The sequence below is a fragment of the Mustela putorius genome, unplaced genomic scaffold (genome assembly GCF_011764305.1).
Source record: "Mustela putorius furo isolate JIRA1106 unplaced genomic scaffold, ASM1176430v1.1 tig00000083_pilon_pilon_pilon, whole genome shotgun sequence".
NCBI lineage: Eukaryota > Metazoa > Chordata > Mammalia > Carnivora > Mustelidae > Mustela > Mustela putorius.
Window position 1 is genome coordinate 44,153,999 of NW_025421273.1, and position 17,311 is coordinate 44,171,309.

Genomic DNA, 17,311 nt, shown 5'->3' on the forward strand with positions numbered 1-17,311 from the left:
TTCCTTGTAAGCATGAGTGTGATTTCGTGTTTGACTTGTGTAGTATTCTTGGTTACATGTTTTGTTTTTGTGTGTGATTGTCTCTGGCTTTGGTTTAACAATAGCTCATGATCTCGTCAGGACAGCTCTGATCTGTGAGACATATCATACAGGTTCGTGATGATTTCAGCTGCAAGTTATACCATACCTGACTAACAGTAAACTTACAAAAATTCTGATTAATTTCTCCTGTCTAACAAGACATCTCTGTCTCTGTCTCTGTCACCGGTTCAATGGCTCATTGGCTCGAGATACTGTCTGTGCAGTTCTCTGGTCTTTCATCGTGGTGGCAAGATGGTGGTTGCAGCCTTGAGGCCTGTGGATTCATCATCTACCCAGAGGCGTAGGGCTGGGTGGATACGGAAGGAGGCGAAGTTGACTGGGGCTCTCTCTTGTCCTAGGAAAGCAGAACGTTCCCCCAGACACCTCTCAAACAGGCAGCAGCTTCGATGTTGCTGCAAGATCTGGGTTACATTGCAGCCCAGCTTCGAGGCCCGTGGAGAGATAGAAGATAGAGTTGTTATAATTGCCTTGGGTTAGGCGCTCATGATGGGGAGGGAGGGGCAGGGCTGGGGTGGGCTAGGGCTAGTGTGGTGCTTTGATATCATCCCTAAGGGAAGATAGAGTTTTTTAGTGGAGAAAAGAGGCAGAAAAAAAAATCTTACTCTTTTTATGTGCGAAGATACACAGATACATACAGATATACATATAATATATAAATGGACATATATACTGTATTAAAATTTCATGGGTGGGGCAATTAGGGGAAAAATGTCTAAAAACGCCCTTGGGGATGATCATGAGAAAAAGTTGAGGGGCACCTGGGTGGCTCAGTTGGTGAAGTGTCTGACTTTGGCACAGGTCATGATGCCAGGGTTCTTGGACTGAACTCAAGCTCAGAGGAAAGCCTGCTTCTCTTTCATCCTCTGCCCCTCCATCCCGCTTACGTGCTCTCTCTCTCTCTCAAATAAATAATAAAATCTTAAAAAAATATATTTTTTTTCTGAGAAATACTTGCCCATGCCTCGCGTGACCCATTCCTGAGGCTTTGCACATAGTCTTACAAGTAAAATTGGATTCTATTACTAATGACAAAGGGAGGCATAGATACTGAATAGGAAACTAACAGTGCCTGTCACAATGTCATAAATTAAATTAATGAGCAACTTACATGATCTTGTAATAGGTGATCTTCTCTTATTGAACTATGAAATTCTCAAGCATAGGAACTGTGTCTGAGTCATCTTTGTATCTTAGTACACCAGGCCCTCTCTCTCTCTATGTATATAATATATGCATATTATATATATATATTTTGGATTGAATGGAGCCTAATGTATGTTTCACAGCTGGATCAGTTACCCCCGAACATTAATTTGAACTTCTCTCCCTGTCCAAAAGCCTTCGGCAGCTCCCCATTCCCTCCAGGAACAAGGTCTACCTTCTCATTCTCATTTCCTGCCACTTCTGTGCCTGAGAGCTGGGGTCTCCGCACACTGATCTGCTTGGTCCCTAAACATGTCCTTGGTCTGGGCCATCGGTGCTTTTGCCCATGCACTTCGCTCCCTTGTTAATCAGACTCCTTTTCCCTCGAGAGTCTTTTCCAAGTCCTTCCTATGGGAGTCCTGAAGTGGTTCCACTTGCCTGGGAGTCTTTTTCCTTCCTCTCCAGCTCTTAAACGCTTCCCTGCACAGTCTGGTTTAAGTCCGGCTTCCTCCTGGAGTTCTTGACACTGCCCAAGCCCGCATGCGTCCCCCTCCTCTTTAAACCCTACTGTGTTTCTGCTCTGTGTCATTCTTGGATGTGCCTCATTAGATAACCCAGTGTAGGTAAAGTCTTGTGGCCCGACTCAGGCATCTGTATCTAGTCTCCACAATAGGCTAAATTCCAAGAACAAAAGCAGCCCCTACAATCCCTGGTGGTGTGCTGCCTATCCCGGAAACAGTCAATCAGACTTGGTTAAATGATAGATATGATGGATAAATAACAATAAATAAAATGAAAGCCAACGAGTACCTGGTGATTCTGTTTTCCCCAGTTCCAAACCCCACTGTATTTGTGTTTCAACATGAACGCATCTGGCATCCTCAGGATGCATTTGCAAGGGAAAAATCTCTAACGGTCTTACTGAGGAGCTAGAAGATGGCGCTCGCTCTGCTCTGCCTTCCCTTTCCAGATGCTCTCTGCATAAGAGAATCAGAGGTGTGGAAATGTGGGGTAAAGCTCAGGGCTTTGAAGTTAACCAGACACAAGTTATTTAATTTCTCTGGACCTCAGTCATCATATCTATGAAATGGGGCTAATATGATTTCCCATGTGGGATTGTTGTGAGGATAAAACGAGGTCATACATGAATGCGCTTGGCTTCAGGAACTGATCCCCTGTAGGCACTGAATGAATGGTGCCGTGGATAGTTTGGCTTGGCAGCCTGTTTTTTTTTTTTTTTTTTTTTTTTTTTTTGCGGGGTGTGGGGGGGGAATGTGTTTTTGCTTCACTGAATTTCCCTCTCGATATTCCCTTGAAAAGAGGTGTACTTTTTAAAACGGTATTTCTATCTGAGGAATGGGCATAAGAGCCATAGTCACATTTCATAGCATTTTGAGCCGAAACAAAACCCTCTTGTGTTATGGATGATGAAAGAAACACTTCAAGACAGTGAGCAGCTTGCTTCTTCTTTCAAGGCCAAGTGGCAGAGATGAAATCGAACCCAGATATACTGATCATGTTTGAAGCTTTTTCTCCTTGTCTAGGGTTGCCAATCTGGCAAACAAAAAAGACCAGAATGCCAGTTAGATTTTGAATGACAGATAAAGACCTTTTTATGATAAGTTATATTCCATGACCATCAGTTAAAGTTAAAAGCAAACAAACAAACAAACAAACACCAGACCAACAAACCACACCTATTTGGAGAACAAATGAGAAAAGAATAGATGTGCAGGGAGTATCTGGTACATAGTTATGTTTCTTGCCAAGATTTTTAAAAGACAGGGAGGCTTTGCCTTTGCAAGGGAAAAATGGCACCTTGGGGAAGTGAGAGTGTTGGTCTTTTTAAAAAGTTGTTTTATTATTGGGGTGCCTGGGTGGCTCAGTGGATTGAGCCGCTGCCTTTGGCTCAGGTCATGATCTCAGTGTCCTGGGATCGAGCCCCGCATCGGGCTCTCTGCTCAGCAGGGAGCCTGCTTCCCCCTCTGTCTCTGCCTGCCTCTCTGCCTACTTGTGATCTCTATCTCTGAAAAAAAAAAAAAAAGTTGTTTTATTATAAAAATTCAAATACATCTGGGGCACCTGGGTGGCTCAGTTGGTTAAGCATCTGCCTCCGGTCATGATCTTGGGGTCTTGGTTGGAGCCCCGTGTTGGGCTCCCTGCTCAGGGGGGAGTCTGCTTCTCCCCCTCTCTCTGCTGCTGCCTCTGCTTGTGTCTGCTCTCTCAAATAAATAAATACAATCTTAAAAAAAATTAAATATATCTAAAAGTCCCCATGCCAATCCCCCAAATTCAGCAATTATCAAGATATTGCGGTATTTGTTTCATCCTCTTTTTTTCCTTTTGCTGAAGTAGTTTGAAGTAAACCCCAGACATCATGTCATTTTACCCTCCATGCTCTACATCTCTAAAACCAAGAATATTTCTTACACTACCATGCTGTCATTATCCCACCCAATAAAATCAGCCGTGATCCTTTCGAATTTTCAAATACCCATCCCATAATCATATTTCACTGACTGTCTCAAAAATATCTTCTCACAATTGGTTTATTTAATTTTATATCCACACAGAGTCCATCCATTATGTAGGTGTTATGTCTCTTAAATATCTTTGATATTTCTTATTTTTAGTGACAAAATGAACGGATGAAGAGAGACCCTGGTTGATGTGTTGGGGTAATTTTCTTAGGCTCAGAACAAGTTGCTCGATTGCTCTTCTGCAGATGGCAAAACCGAAAGAGGTTTTGCAAGCAGGGATGTTACAAATGATTGTGCATAAGGTGATCAGTTCTGATGGTTCTATTGTTTTGTTTAGAGTAGATGAAAAAGGAAGAAAAAGGAGAGAGATTTCATTTTGTCTTGTCTTTTGGGTTAATTGCTTTTTGTGTGTTGAAGCTGATTCACATGTAATATGGGGAGAACAGCATGATAACCCTTCCTTTCTAGACCGTAAGGTCAGATGAGAAGCCAGGTGTCTGGGGAAGCGGAGCTGGGCTGTGGAGCAGTGTTTCTCCAATCTGACTGCTTCTGTGCCATGTAATTCATTACAAATCATTTCTCTGGTTCTTCCCAGACCTACTGAGTGCAAATGTCCCCAAGACAGAAAACATTGAAAACAGCCTCTTAGGGTAATCGTGATGATGATCAAATATGGGGATCACTGACTTTGCCCTCCTTGCACTTTGATCGCTTTATTGATAAATTGTGAATAATGATACCTCTCGGGGCTAATGGCTCCTTAACACCTTGGTTATGATCAGGATTGTGAGTCCAGGTGACTCTTGTCCAGATGCTGGACACTTGACTTTGGGATGGATTGGAATCCTTCAGCTTACATTTTCCCCTGTGTACCATCTAGTATGGTAACCAGCACATAGCTGGAGTGTAGTATGTATTGGAAAAATAAATACATGAATGATATTACTGAGAATTCAGATCAGTGACATTTCAAATTATCCATCCACAGACGATACGAAGAACTGGCAGGCCACCAGGGCTAATCTGACTTTAGGAGGGGTCCAGACTTAGTTGGGAATGGCCTGGAGAATGGGATTGATGCCCAATAATATATATCTTCCGGTGTCCCACCTCTTTTTATATACATTTTGTGTTTTGTAAAACTTCCTCCTCATCCGATCAAAACGGACTTTGAGGAAATAATGACAGGAAGCACATTCATATAAATGTGGCAATGGTAACAAGGCCTTTACCTTTCAAGGAGACTCACATTTGAAAAAAGCACTAAACCTCTAGGAATGCCTGGGTGGCTCAGTTGGTTAAATGTCCAAGTCTTGATTTTGGCTCGGGTCATGATCTCAGGGTTATGGGATCAAGCCCCATATCAGGCTTCCCGATCACTCGGGAATTCTGCTTGATATTCTTTCTGTCTGCCCTTTCCCTTCTCCCTATGTGCATCTCTCTCTCTCTCTAAATTAATCTTAAAAAGCAAAGCAAAGCAAAGCAAAGCACCGAGCCTCTGGAGAAAGAGCTGCTCCAATGGTGGGAGAAATGTTCAGTAAGAAAATTCTCATCACCCTTGATGTCACCCCATATAGATGGGTACATTTGGGTAAGACTGTTCCCTGAAGGAAACATGCTGGATGCCTCCTGTGCCAGCTGGTTGGAAACCTTGAGGTTCAAGACTTTCTTGCAGGGGATTCTTACCAGTAGGGATGACAGCCGCTCCTGGTAGATTAGGAAGCTACTTTCTTTGCCATCTTCCTGTGGGAAAGATTCCCCAGAACTGGGTTTCTTGATTCTCCCAAATCAAGAAGGGTGCTGTGGGGTCCTACGTGATGCTTCTGAACTATAGTCCTTCTTCAAAATAGGGAGTCTAGAATACTCAGTTCTGTGCATGTATTAACAGTGACACTGGAATTCAGTCAGGAGAATATCATTAAAGAGAGAAGATTGGATAACAGACTTTTCATGTGATTAGGGGATTATCACCAGGGGCATTTCAGTTCACTTTGGGATTGTGGATTTAAGAAGGTTGGCCAATGGTAATGTTCATAATGGCTCTTTTCAGAGTCTTAATTATTGTCTTTTGAAAGTAATTTCAGGTGGGTTTGCACCACTAAGACAAGACCAGCATCCCCTAGTACATTAAGGTGACTAGAGAATCATCTCCAAAGAAGCTGAATTTATATGAAGAGATATTGATCAGAAAGAAAATGGCTATTTGCGACGATGTGGATGGAACAAGAGGGTATCATGCTTAGCAAAATAAGTCAATTGGAGAAAGACAACTATCATATGATCTCCCTGATATGAGGAAGTGAAGATGCAACATGGGGGGTTAAGGGGGTAGGAGAAGAATAAATGAAACAAGATGGGATTGGGAGGGAGACAAACCATAAGTGACTCTTAATCTCACAAAACAAACTGAGGGTTGCGGGGGGGGGGGGGGGATGGGGGGTGGGGAGGGGTTTTGGGAGAAGGGGGTGGGGTTATGGACATTGGGGAGGGTATGTGCTATGGTGAGTGCTGTGAAGTGTATAAACCTGGCGATTCACTGACCTGTACCCCTGGGGATAAAAATATATTATATGTTTATAAAAAATTTTTTAAAAAAAGCAAGAAAACGGCTGATCATCCATGGAAACATAACAAGTCTGAGAATTGTACTTTGGCAGTGACCATACATACATTGTCAATAGAGAACCCTGGCTAATGGACTTCCTGTATTTTGATCCCAGTCACAAGACCATAAGAAGGAAGTGAACCTTAGGCTAAGCCTGTTCTTGACTATTGTGGTACTCTGTGATAAAAGGAAAGAAATTCCCATAAATCCTAATAGCGGTACCCATCTCTATGACACAAGAAACTTCTTTTCTTACGATCTTAGTTTCCTTAGGAATTTTTCTAGCATGTTGAGCAGGCTGGTCTAGGCACAGTTCAAATCCCTAGATTACTTCAGGTTTGTTTGTTTTAACCTGAGTGATGTTCTAGACTCAGTAAGAAAAGGACTTGCAGACCCAGAGAGACTTGCTCATCTGACAAGTAAGGTGACAGGGTAGGGGTGGGGGAGGGGAGTCTAAGAGTTTTCAGGGTCATTTCTTTTGTCCAAGGTTGATCCTGACTCAGGATGCAGGCCTCCTGTGTCACACTTTATTAAAAGTTAACTATCCAGGGATACTAACAAATGCTACTTCTCCCCAGGAAGGAGCAGTAGGACACATTTATATTTTCTTTTACACACGATCATGAGCTATTTTTTGCACTTTTCTTTTCTTTCTTTTTTGGTTACAGAGGCAGTATATGCTTATGAAGGAAATTTGGAAACTGTGGATAAGCACACAAAAGAAAAAAATCTATAATTGTACCAATAACAATATTGTTAACATCTTGATATAGTTAGTTACCCTCTTTCTATTTTTATTGAAAAATCAGGATCATGTTGCAAATAGTGTTTTGAAGTTGCCTTTTTTGTTTAATGTAACAATGTTGTCATATGCCGTTTTCCAGATTATTAAGTATTTTTCTAAACTAATAAGGAATTCGGGGTGCCTGGGTGGCACAGTTGGTTAAGCATCTGTCTTCTGCTCAGGTCATGATCCTAGGGTCCTGGGATAGACCCCCACATCAGGCTCCCTTTTTGGAGGGAAGCCTGTTTCTCCCTCCCCTGCTCTCCCTGCTTGTCTTCTCTTTCTTGCTATGTCTCTCTCTGTCAAATAAATAAAATCTTAAAAAAAAAAAACTAGTAAGGAATTCAACAATAAGAAGATGTGCCCCTTTTCCCCTTTAACAAGTTATCCTGTGTGGCAAATTGTCTTATATTTAAAGAGTAGAGACAAATGAGGGCAAAAATGAACAGAAAGGGCAAGTCAATTCACAGGGAGTGTGTTTTCTGAAAGTCCATGCTGCTAGAAAAAGATTCAGGATTATGCCTTGTGGTTCAAACACACTGATGACAGCTGTGTGAAGGTACGAGAGTTGGCATCAAAGGTGAACATCGAAGTCCAGGTAGGAGCTGTGGATAATGTAAAGAGAGCTCCAAGGCCCTTGCCAAGAGCCGATGGATTTCCCGCATCTCTCTCCCTGCTCTAGGACCTGTACTAATTGCTCCTCTGTGGATATCTGATCCTCAATTTGTAGTTTTAAGGTTGTTGTGGGGAATGTTCTTAAAAGACTTGAGAACTTTTGCCCTTGATGTGGACATTTGGGAGGGAGAGTGATGTGTTTTTGTTTTGTTCAGGAAAGCCCCAAGGATAACTCAGAGAACTTCCAGGGCCTCCCTGATAATCACCTTTGGGCCCTTGGCCACATAGTTGCTCTGCTTCTGAGGTCTGTAAATGGGCTGGGTGTTTTCTCCTATCACTCTCAGAAAACTCTCTTAGGCACTCATTTTATAAGTTCTCTCTGTTACAGATTATTAGGCCAGTGAACTCCCCATTGTACTGGGACATGTTTCGAGGAAAAGAGGTCCAAATTTTGTTTGTATTTTGTGGCAATCTAAGACAGCTAGTGCTGAATACAGTCCTGAAATCAGAGGCCTGGGGCCCTTTATGCTTAGCTTGGCTGATGTGCCCTTGCTCAGGCCTTTTCAACATGCATGCTTCTGAGTCAAGTTTGGAGGGTAGAAGGGGAAGGATAAGCAAAGAAAGACAAAAAGGAAATCCTGGGAGGAGGGAAATATTATCATGGCAGGAACTTTGAGCTACGCTCCATACTTTCTTCTCTGTTAACATCTGCTCTCAAAGTCATGTGTGTTATCAGTGTTTTTGTAGAAACATGAATTATCAGTACTGGAGAGGCCCCTTGGAGTTCAGTGCTTAATTTTACAGATGAGGTACCTGAAGTCTGGAGAAGCCAACTGCTGTGAGCAAGGTCTTGCAATTGGTGGTAGAGCCAGGATTTGAGTCTGACTCATAGTCCGGGGCTCTGTACCCTGTAAACTGCCTTTCCCTACAATACAGTGAGAAAAAGCCTAAGGTACCACACCGAGTCTCCATTTATATTTAGTCTTATATTCTCAGATTTATCCATAACTGAGAAGGAACTCCTTAGTCCTCTACTAAAGGAATTTGGAGTGAGGCAACTCAAAAATCTATTGGTAAGGAAAAAGTTTCATGATATATTATCAGGTAAGAAAAGCAGCAGGGAATATAGCAGGCTATAATTTGCATATTAAAAAAAGAATGTCTGTGTATAGGATAATTACAAATACATGCTTATGCATGTACTCAGGTGAATACCTATCGTAATGTAATAGCTTCGGAAAAATGCCATGAGGAACTTAACACATTGGTTGCCTCCAGGAAAATGGCCAGGAACCATGGACGGCAGGCATAAGAGGAAGACATATTTTTCACTCTTATACTCTTTGTTTTATTTTAAAAAGAAATTTATTTATTTATTTGATAGAGAGAGACTGAGAGAGGGTGTGAGCAGGAGGAGAGGGAAAAGCAGACTCCACGCCCAGTGCAGACCCTGACGCTGGGTTTGATCTCACGACACTGAGATCATGACCTGAGCTGAAATCAAGAGTTGACAGAGCCACCCAGGCAACCCACTCTTGTACTCCTTGAATCTTACTATCGGTATGTATTAGCTATTTTTAAAAAAAGTAAATATATACACATTTCAAGATGACATGTGAGCTCAAATGAAGGGTAAAACTAATGCTTCCTGGAAGTTTCTCAAAGGCCTCATGGGGACGTGGCATTTGAGCTGGCCTCTTGGTCAGGCAGAATTTTGCCAGGAAAAGTCAGAGCAGGAAAGATCATATTTCAGGACATGAGAACAGGATGCTTAAGGTTATCGAAGCAGGAAACTCAGACGGAGTTTGGGGGGAATGCTACGTAGTCTGGAGAAATTGCCGCAACGGCCAGGGACCTGGGGACAGTGAGAAAGGTAATGAGAGAGATGGCTGGATGGAGGTCATTTTATATCTAACATGGAGTAAATTGGCCCCAGTGTTCCTTTCCCACCTCACCCCTCCTCCCCTGCTGTACTTCGGCCACAAAAGCCAGCCCTGTCTGTTTCAAATGCGCAGACCTTTCCCACTCGTGTACCTGGGCACTGGCCACTTCCTCTGTGTGGTTGCGGTCTTCCAATCCCATTTTCTTGGCCTCCTTCAAGACCATTTCAAATGTCACTCCTCTCCACTCTCTCCACCGCCAGCACCCCAGAGGATGTAAGCGCTCTGTCCTCAGTGTTCTCTTGGCATTTGGAATTTACATTTACTACAGCACTTGTCCACTTAAATTTTAATTTTTCTGGGGGCTGAAGCCGAGCACGAGGTCATTGGTATGCAGAAAGTTGTTCCTTTTCTCTCTAATTTAGGATTTTATTCTCTAAGGTCCCAGCTTTATGGAACCTTATTATGATGAAGCGGAGTCATAGCTTTCTGTTTTTGCATGGCTATCCCATTACCTCTCCATGAAGTCATTTCTCCTATAGAGGAAAAAAAAGTGAGGGCCAGAGACATTATTAACTAAGTAAGAAAAATGGTTTTTTAAAAAAACCTCTAGGCCTCTTCTAAACTATATTAACATTTTCTTTATTATCTTTGTCCCCAATAGGCTCTTTTAAAATAGCTTAGTTTAAAGCCAGTTAAAGGCAGCTAGCCTGTCGTTTTTTTCAGACTTCTATGAATTTAGAACTTAATGTCAATAGAACATTTTATATGCATACATGATGAATTAAACGAAAAGAATTTTGTTCTGGAGTATCCTGACAGGTTCAGGGTCATTATAGGCTTTTTTTCTCCCAGTGTCTATAAGTCCTTGATGAGAACTTGAGCATCGAGGGAGATATTGTCCTTACTAGTATGTATTTTGTCTGCAATATAATCCATATAAAAGTACAGACATCTGTATTCCAAAAGGGGATTTCAACCCCTTAGGAAAAGCTGTACAAATGTGTGTTCTTAGGTTATTCCTCTCTGATCCTCTTTCTTTTAGACATTGAGGGAATAGCTGTGGTCCCCCCATGACAGCTTTATCTACAGAGGGATGTGCATAAGACACAGAACCTTGTCTCTGCCCAGACCAAGGCCCTTCTGAGCCTTCTGGGTATTCAGGAGCCCCAGAACAAGCTTGTATCTTTATTCTCCAGCATCAGTGGGACCCTTGACCAAATTGTTCAACTGCTCATTTTTTTTCAGTTGCTAATATATCATGGGCATCCTTCTTAGGAAGTACACTCCTTCTTGGGCCATCTTACATAGGGGCTGACCGAATTCTTTTCAATGTTGTATTGGATTGTGCTGCATGGATATGGCAGAATTACTTTAACCACTGCCTTTTGATGGACCGTGCGGTCATTCCCAGTTCTTTTCTTGCTGTTATGGATAATGCAGCAATGCAAGTTCTTGCATATATATCTCGACTATGGGTGTAAGTACAGCAGGATAATGTATTTAAAGAATTGGAATTGCCAGGTGGAAAGGTAGATGTATTTACAGTTTTGAAAGCTAGTTGGGGAGGGGGGCATACCAAAGGTAAGAACTCTGTATTCCTGAGTTTAAATAGTAGCTTAGAAATAAAGAACAATCGCCCATGATCATGGAGACTATGAAACAGCACTTGATTTGCTTCAGTTGTGTCATTTGATGTGGCCTCTCAGAGTTTTGTGTTGAAGTTTCAAGCAGTGCAGCAGAGTATAATGTTTTTGATCAATGAATCCAAGTATTAGTTCTTACATGAGACCTTTTGCGACATTTGAATAATTTGAAAATTGCAACATGTTTTTCTTTGCATTGTTATGTGTTTTAAAGCTAAACAATGGGTTGAGAAAATGCTGGTTCCTAACTCTTAACCCCTGATTACTGAAACTAATGATGTCAGGCAGACTGGAGTGGTTACCAAGCGCCTAGCGCCAGGTGTCACATACAGGAAGTAGGCACTGGATTCTGGCATGTTGCCCTCTACAAAGATGTCACTCTTTGGCACATGTCCCAAGGGCGAGAGTGCCTGCTTCAGGGAGAAAACTTTCAAATGTTGTTAGAAATCACGAATGTCCTAAGACAGAAGTCACCTACCTGCTGAAAAATGTCTTTCCAACAATTCCTCCTCCTCGCCCACCTTTATCTTCATCTGTTTAATTGGCTGTAATGATATACCATCGTATTTTATTTCTCTCAGTTCTGGAAAGTCTAAGATCCTGGTGGTAGCAGGTGTCTGGGGAGGTCCGGCTTCCTGGCTCACAGATGGTGCCTCCTCATTGTGTCCTACATGGTGGAAGGGGTGAGGGAGCTTTCCGGGGTCTCTTTTGTAAGGGCACGAATCTCAATTGTGAAGGCCCCACCCTCATGACCTATTACCCTCAAAGTCCCTACTTCCTAAAACCATTGCTTTGGGGGTTAGATTTCAATGTATGGATTTCAGGGGGACAGAATATTCAGATCATAGCAGATTGCTTTGGTTCATCAAAGTTGCAAAGCTAGATAGGCTTCCCCTACATGAGACAGTGGGAGGGGAGGTCGACACAGCACTATGAATGGGCTCAGAGGCCAGACTGCTGGGTTCAAACCCCTGCAGCTCTCCTGACTAGCTTGTCATCTTGGGAAAGTTCCTTTATTTCTCTGTGCCTTAGTTTCCCCAGATGTAAAATATGACAGCAGTGGTATTGACCATATACTATCATTTAATGATTGATGGGCTAATTTTCATAAAACACATCAAACAGCATCTGGCTTAGTAAGTACCACAGTGAATATTTATTTGTATGCTTTTCTACAAAGGGTCAGACACCCTATTAAGCATGGGAGATAGATTCTTTTTCATTGCCTTAAAAATCCTACAAACTATGCATCATTACCCACATTTTGTTGTCCTGGTTATATGATTGGCCTAAGGTTATACTGCTAATCAGTGATGGGCATGAGAATCTGAGACCCTGACTCCACAGTCTTACCCCTCTGCAAACAATCAAAAATTTGCCATTTCTTCTGTTGAACCTGAAACTACATCCTCTCACTTCATTCTGTGTCCTTGGTTATATATCCAGAACAGACTACCTTGACTTCTTTGATAATCTGAGCAATTTGTGTGGTAAGAGTTTATCCTAATTCTAGAGGATGTTGAAAATCTTAAGGATTGCCCCTAAAGAGACAGGATCTATCTCAAAGGAAGTTATGAGAAAGGGAACATCTGTTTGAAAATTATTTTTATATTAAAACTGGGAGCTCAAAACGTTGAGTAAAAAGTCACCAGTTCGGAACATCTATCTATAAGTTATCTCTATGCATTTTGCATTTAAAATATTAAGGAAATTAAATATGGGATGTAGAATGTAGATATCATAGATATTTGAAAAACTCCTGGGTAGATGGAAAGAGTGCTGACTCAGCTGATCCAGTTTCTGGGCCTCAAGTCAGCTCCCAGTAGCTAAACCACTGTTCTGAGCCTTGGCTTCCTCATGGGGGAAATGAGTAGGTTGAACTAGATGACCTTTCAGGGCATCAAATCTAAGTGCTAAGTTTCTTTACCCATCAGGGAACAAGCTATTTTACATTTTGTTTAGTGGTTGCTCAATGGTGGGGGAGTACCTGGAATTTGGGGGAATTCCCAGAATACATGGGCAAAAAATATATTTTTAAAAGTTTATGACACATTTATTTAAACAAAAAGGATTAGCATTTTAATCTTTAAAGAGATTTTAAGAAATGAAGAAATAATGCTAGAGAAGTTGATAAAACAGATGACTTACAGAAGAAAAATATAGCTGGTTAGGAAACAGATGAGAGAATGTTAATTTTCATCAGTCATCAATGAAATGCAAATGAGAATAAATCAAATTGGCAAATACTAAACCCAGTGACTGCTGATAGTGTGATAAAGTAAATACTCTCATACACAGCTTATGAAGTAGAAGTTGGTCTAATTTTATATCTCTTTTGTTCCAGTAATTGCGCTCAGATCTATTTATACTAAAGAAATAATTGTATGTTTATACAAATTTATTTTTAGAATGTTCACCCACTGTTATTAGAGTAAAAATCAGAAACAATTCAAATATCCAATAATAGGCAATTGATTAAATAAATAATGTTACACTCACATAATAAAACATTATGTAGTTATTAAAACTATGTTTGAAGAATCTTAATGATACAGGAAATATTAATGATGTAGGTGTTAAAAAAAGCAAGAAATCAAACTACATATAAAATATGGTATTAGTTTCAGGAAAAAAAAAAAGATGTACTGAAAAAAAGAAACAGGAAAAGGTACACTAATATCTTACAGCTTTTTGTTTAAGGTGGCAGTTAGCTTTCTCCTTTAGATCATTTGGTATTTTGAAATGTTGTAGAATGTGCATATACTACTTTCATAATCTGAAAAAAAAAAAGGATATATAAAAAACGATCCAGAGAAAACGAGAAGTCAGCCAACGTGGTGGGGGGGGGGGCATCTCTAGTCTGATTGGATCAGCAAAAAAAAAGGGAACTGCTGGGGCGCCTGGGTGGCTCAGTCACTGAGGGTCCGTCTCTTGATTTTGGCTCAGGTCATGATCTCAGGGTTGTGAGATTGAGCCCTGCCCTGTGTAGGCTCCTTGCTCAGTGGAGAGTCAGCTTCCCCCTCTCTGTCTGCTCCTCTCCCCACTTGCAGGCACTCTCTCTCTCTCTCAAATAAATAAATAAATCCTTAAAAAAAAAGGGGGGGGGACTGCTGTTCACCACCCATGCTTGGGTATGTGTGTTGAGTGTTGGTGGTGGTGGTATGGGCATGGGGGGCTGGGGAAACCCTGGGGTGTGATGGTGCTTTAGAACTGGGAGCTGGGCTTGGTGGAGGTCTACGCAGATGTTGGGCAGATACAGTTTCACAGTAAGTAAACATCATTAGGTAGGGGGCTACTTTAGGTCAGAGGGGAAAACATAAAATCCTAAAGCAAACTTCCCATTGCCCCCTCACCTTTGCAGACAAAAAAAGACCCCTAGGGCGGAACGTCTCCCTTATTCTCAGAGTTGCTTTGATTTGGGATCTGGTTTTGTTGAATACAGTTTCACTCTTGAGTTTCTTCTTTCTTTCTTTCTATTTTCATTATGACTTTTTTTGCTCTTTTGCAAAAAGCTAATTCTGCAGAATTGGGGCAAAAAGGGAGAAGGGAAGTCAGTGAATGTAATTATACTGGTAAAGTGCTCAGATAATCTCAAAGTACCTTCGAGTATCCTTTGACTGGAGTATTTTCTAGAAGTTTCCCTTACTTTCCCAGGACAGATGATGATGTCCTGTTGAGATGCAGGTAAAGATTGTACTTGAAGCTCATGTTTCTCTTTTTATGACTTGGCTGGGAATCCTAACCCAGAACCATGACTTTTCTTTCCCCAGATCCAACCCAAAAGGAGGTAGTCTCCAAGCCATTGAACTGTCTGCCCTATGTCACTTATTCCATACACCAGCATTTTTTCAAATACTTGAAAAAGTCATCGTAGCATGAACTATACTTATCTTTTAGTAATCCCTTTTTGCATTTTCTGTATAACTAAAGATGAGAATAAAAACCACAGCTTGCCCAAAATGCTACAGAAAACCAAAGACCCATACCTTTTAAAACTTTCATCATAAAAGAATTTTTAACCTGCAAAAAGCAGAGAGAACAGACTAATATACCCCCCATGGAACTGTCACTCAACATGACAGCAGCAGTTCTCAACATTTTCCCACTTTTCTTTTGTTATTATCCTTACTTCTTGTTTTTGCTGTCTTCTCTGGAATAATCTAAAATCCCAGGCAACATATTCAATTCTCCTATCAGGACTTAAAACAATATGTATGACCCAATATGATTATTGCCTAACAAAATTGACAACAGTTTCTTAATGTCATCTAATATCCAGCCCATATGCAAACTCTCTTGAATATCTAAAAAACAGAAAAAAAGACTTAAAAAACTCTCATGAGCAAGAAGAGAGATGAGCTTGAGACATTTATGGGAGGAGGGCGAATTACTCAGTTTTGCTTGTCTTCACTCCGCAAAGGAACCAGAAGCTAGAGAGAGCACTTCTAGGAATTTTAAACAATTTTAGCTGTCTAAATCAAGAAAAGTTTTGTCTTTGGACACTGTTGGCAATTCACAGAAATTCTCTATAGCCCCAAAGGAACCCAGATCAACCTTTTCTTTCCTTTCCATGCAAACTTAAAAAAACAAAATGACACCTGGGTAGCTCAGTCCGTTGAACATCTGATTTTGACTCAGGTCATGATCTCAGGGTCATGAGATGGAGTGCCATGTTGGGCTCTGTGCTCAGTGGGGAGCCTTCCTGAGATTCTCTCTCCCTCTTCCTCTGCCCCTTTGCCCCCTGAGCTCTCTCTCTCTAAATACATTTTAACACAACGACAACACATACAAAGCACTTAAAAACGGCTCAGTGCATGCACAGAAATATTTTAAAGAGCATGTAAACAAGGAGCAAAAAATGAGAATCACCTACAATCGTAGGGCTGGAGACAATCCAGGTTACTGTTGGTATGTAGTGCTCTGGGCTTTTTCAATCCTGTGGAATCATACTGTACCTATCCCTTTGAAACCTGCTTTTGCCCCCATGCAGCTTGGCGAGACTTGCCCCTGGTCAGTTAACATCCTTGTACACTGTAACTTTAAAAGGATATTGATCAGAAGAATAAACTAATGAATTTATCCAAGAACCACCAGTTCTTACATAATTCTCTCCCCGTTATAAACAATGTAGACAGAGCATGTGTCTAACTAAAGATTTCACGTCAAAGTTCGTGGAAGTATATAAGAACTATCCTTCTGCCGCCACTTCTTCCCTTCCCTCCCATTCTAATCCCTTGTGCTGCGGCCACAGCCCCTGCACGGCTCTCTGGAAACCTTTCCGGCTCATCAAGCAGGCAGCCCAATCTGAAACACCAAACTCGGCCTGGTCTCCATCAGCGTTTCCTGTTTGCCAATGGCTTCCTCCCAGGCCACTGGGGCCTCAGAACCGTCTCACGGAAGGGCTGGGTGTTAGTTCTACTTGAGGGATGTTGCTGGGTCCGTCTCCCCCTTTGTAGCCCTGTCGCGCGCGCTCCAGATAAAGGCCTCCTTGTCCCCACCTCTGTATTACTGCAGGAGCCCCCAGACGCACCCCTCTGGGCTTTCCCCCTTGTGACCCCTCCGCACATACCACAGGCATGAACTTGCTGGAGCCCCGCCTGGTCTCCCGCTCTGGACTCTCCGCGCCAGCCCCGCGGAGCTGCTTGCCAGCCTGGTTACACGGGCCCCAAGTTTCTCTTTCCCTTTCCTCTCTGTGCTTCTCAACAGTATCCCGCGCTCTACAAAACCTTTCTTGGTTCCTGCCCACTGCACTTTTCCCCTTCGTTAGCGCTTTGCTTGTTCCCTCTTCAGACATGGTTGAGATGGATGGTTTGTGTTGCTTTTGGATTTTAAGTGTCCTGAGGGCGGGGGCTGTGTCTCCTTGAACCTGGACTCTGCTCCGTTTTGTGGCACGATGCCCGGCACGTAGTAGGTGCTCAGAACGTCTAGTAAATAGGAGCTATTTGAGTAAAAAGAGAACGGACTTGTAGGAGTCTACGTGCAAAAAGGCCGGGGGATTTGAGCTGGCCGCGGTGCTCATAGTATACGCTGTCGATGCTGACAGGCGGGAAGCCATT

General features: G+C 42.0%; 1 protein-coding gene and 1 long non-coding RNA gene across 8 annotated transcripts in view; one reads left to right on the forward strand and one right to left on the reverse strand.

The window, feature by feature from the left end:
• Positions 1–17,311, forward strand: part of RHOH (ras homolog family member H) — a 41,309-nt gene that overhangs the window by 12,729 nt on the left and 11,269 nt on the right. Inside the window, exon 2 of one of the 5 annotated variants that reach the window (XM_045076706.1) lies at positions 9,114–9,289. The exons of the other annotated variants lie outside the window; for them this stretch is intronic. The gene's annotated coding sequence lies outside the window, so the exon portion shown is untranslated. The remainder of the gene's footprint in view (positions 1–9,113; positions 9,290–17,311) is intronic. 5 annotated transcript variants of the gene reach the window in all.
• On the reverse strand, positions 9,285–16,977 carry LOC123391140. 3 transcript variants are annotated; one of them, XR_006605747.1, is made up of 7 exons: positions 16,825–16,977; positions 16,129–16,292; positions 14,609–14,773; positions 13,941–14,031; positions 11,734–11,922; positions 9,764–10,145; positions 9,285–9,584 (listed from the first exon to the last, which is right to left on the reverse strand). It is a non-coding gene; the product is annotated as an uncharacterized LOC123391140 (long non-coding RNA). The 3 variants fall into 3 exon arrangements; XR_006605752.1 differs by having other exon boundaries at positions 16,125–16,292; XR_006605751.1 differs by having other exon boundaries at positions 11,734–11,800; positions 16,825–16,976.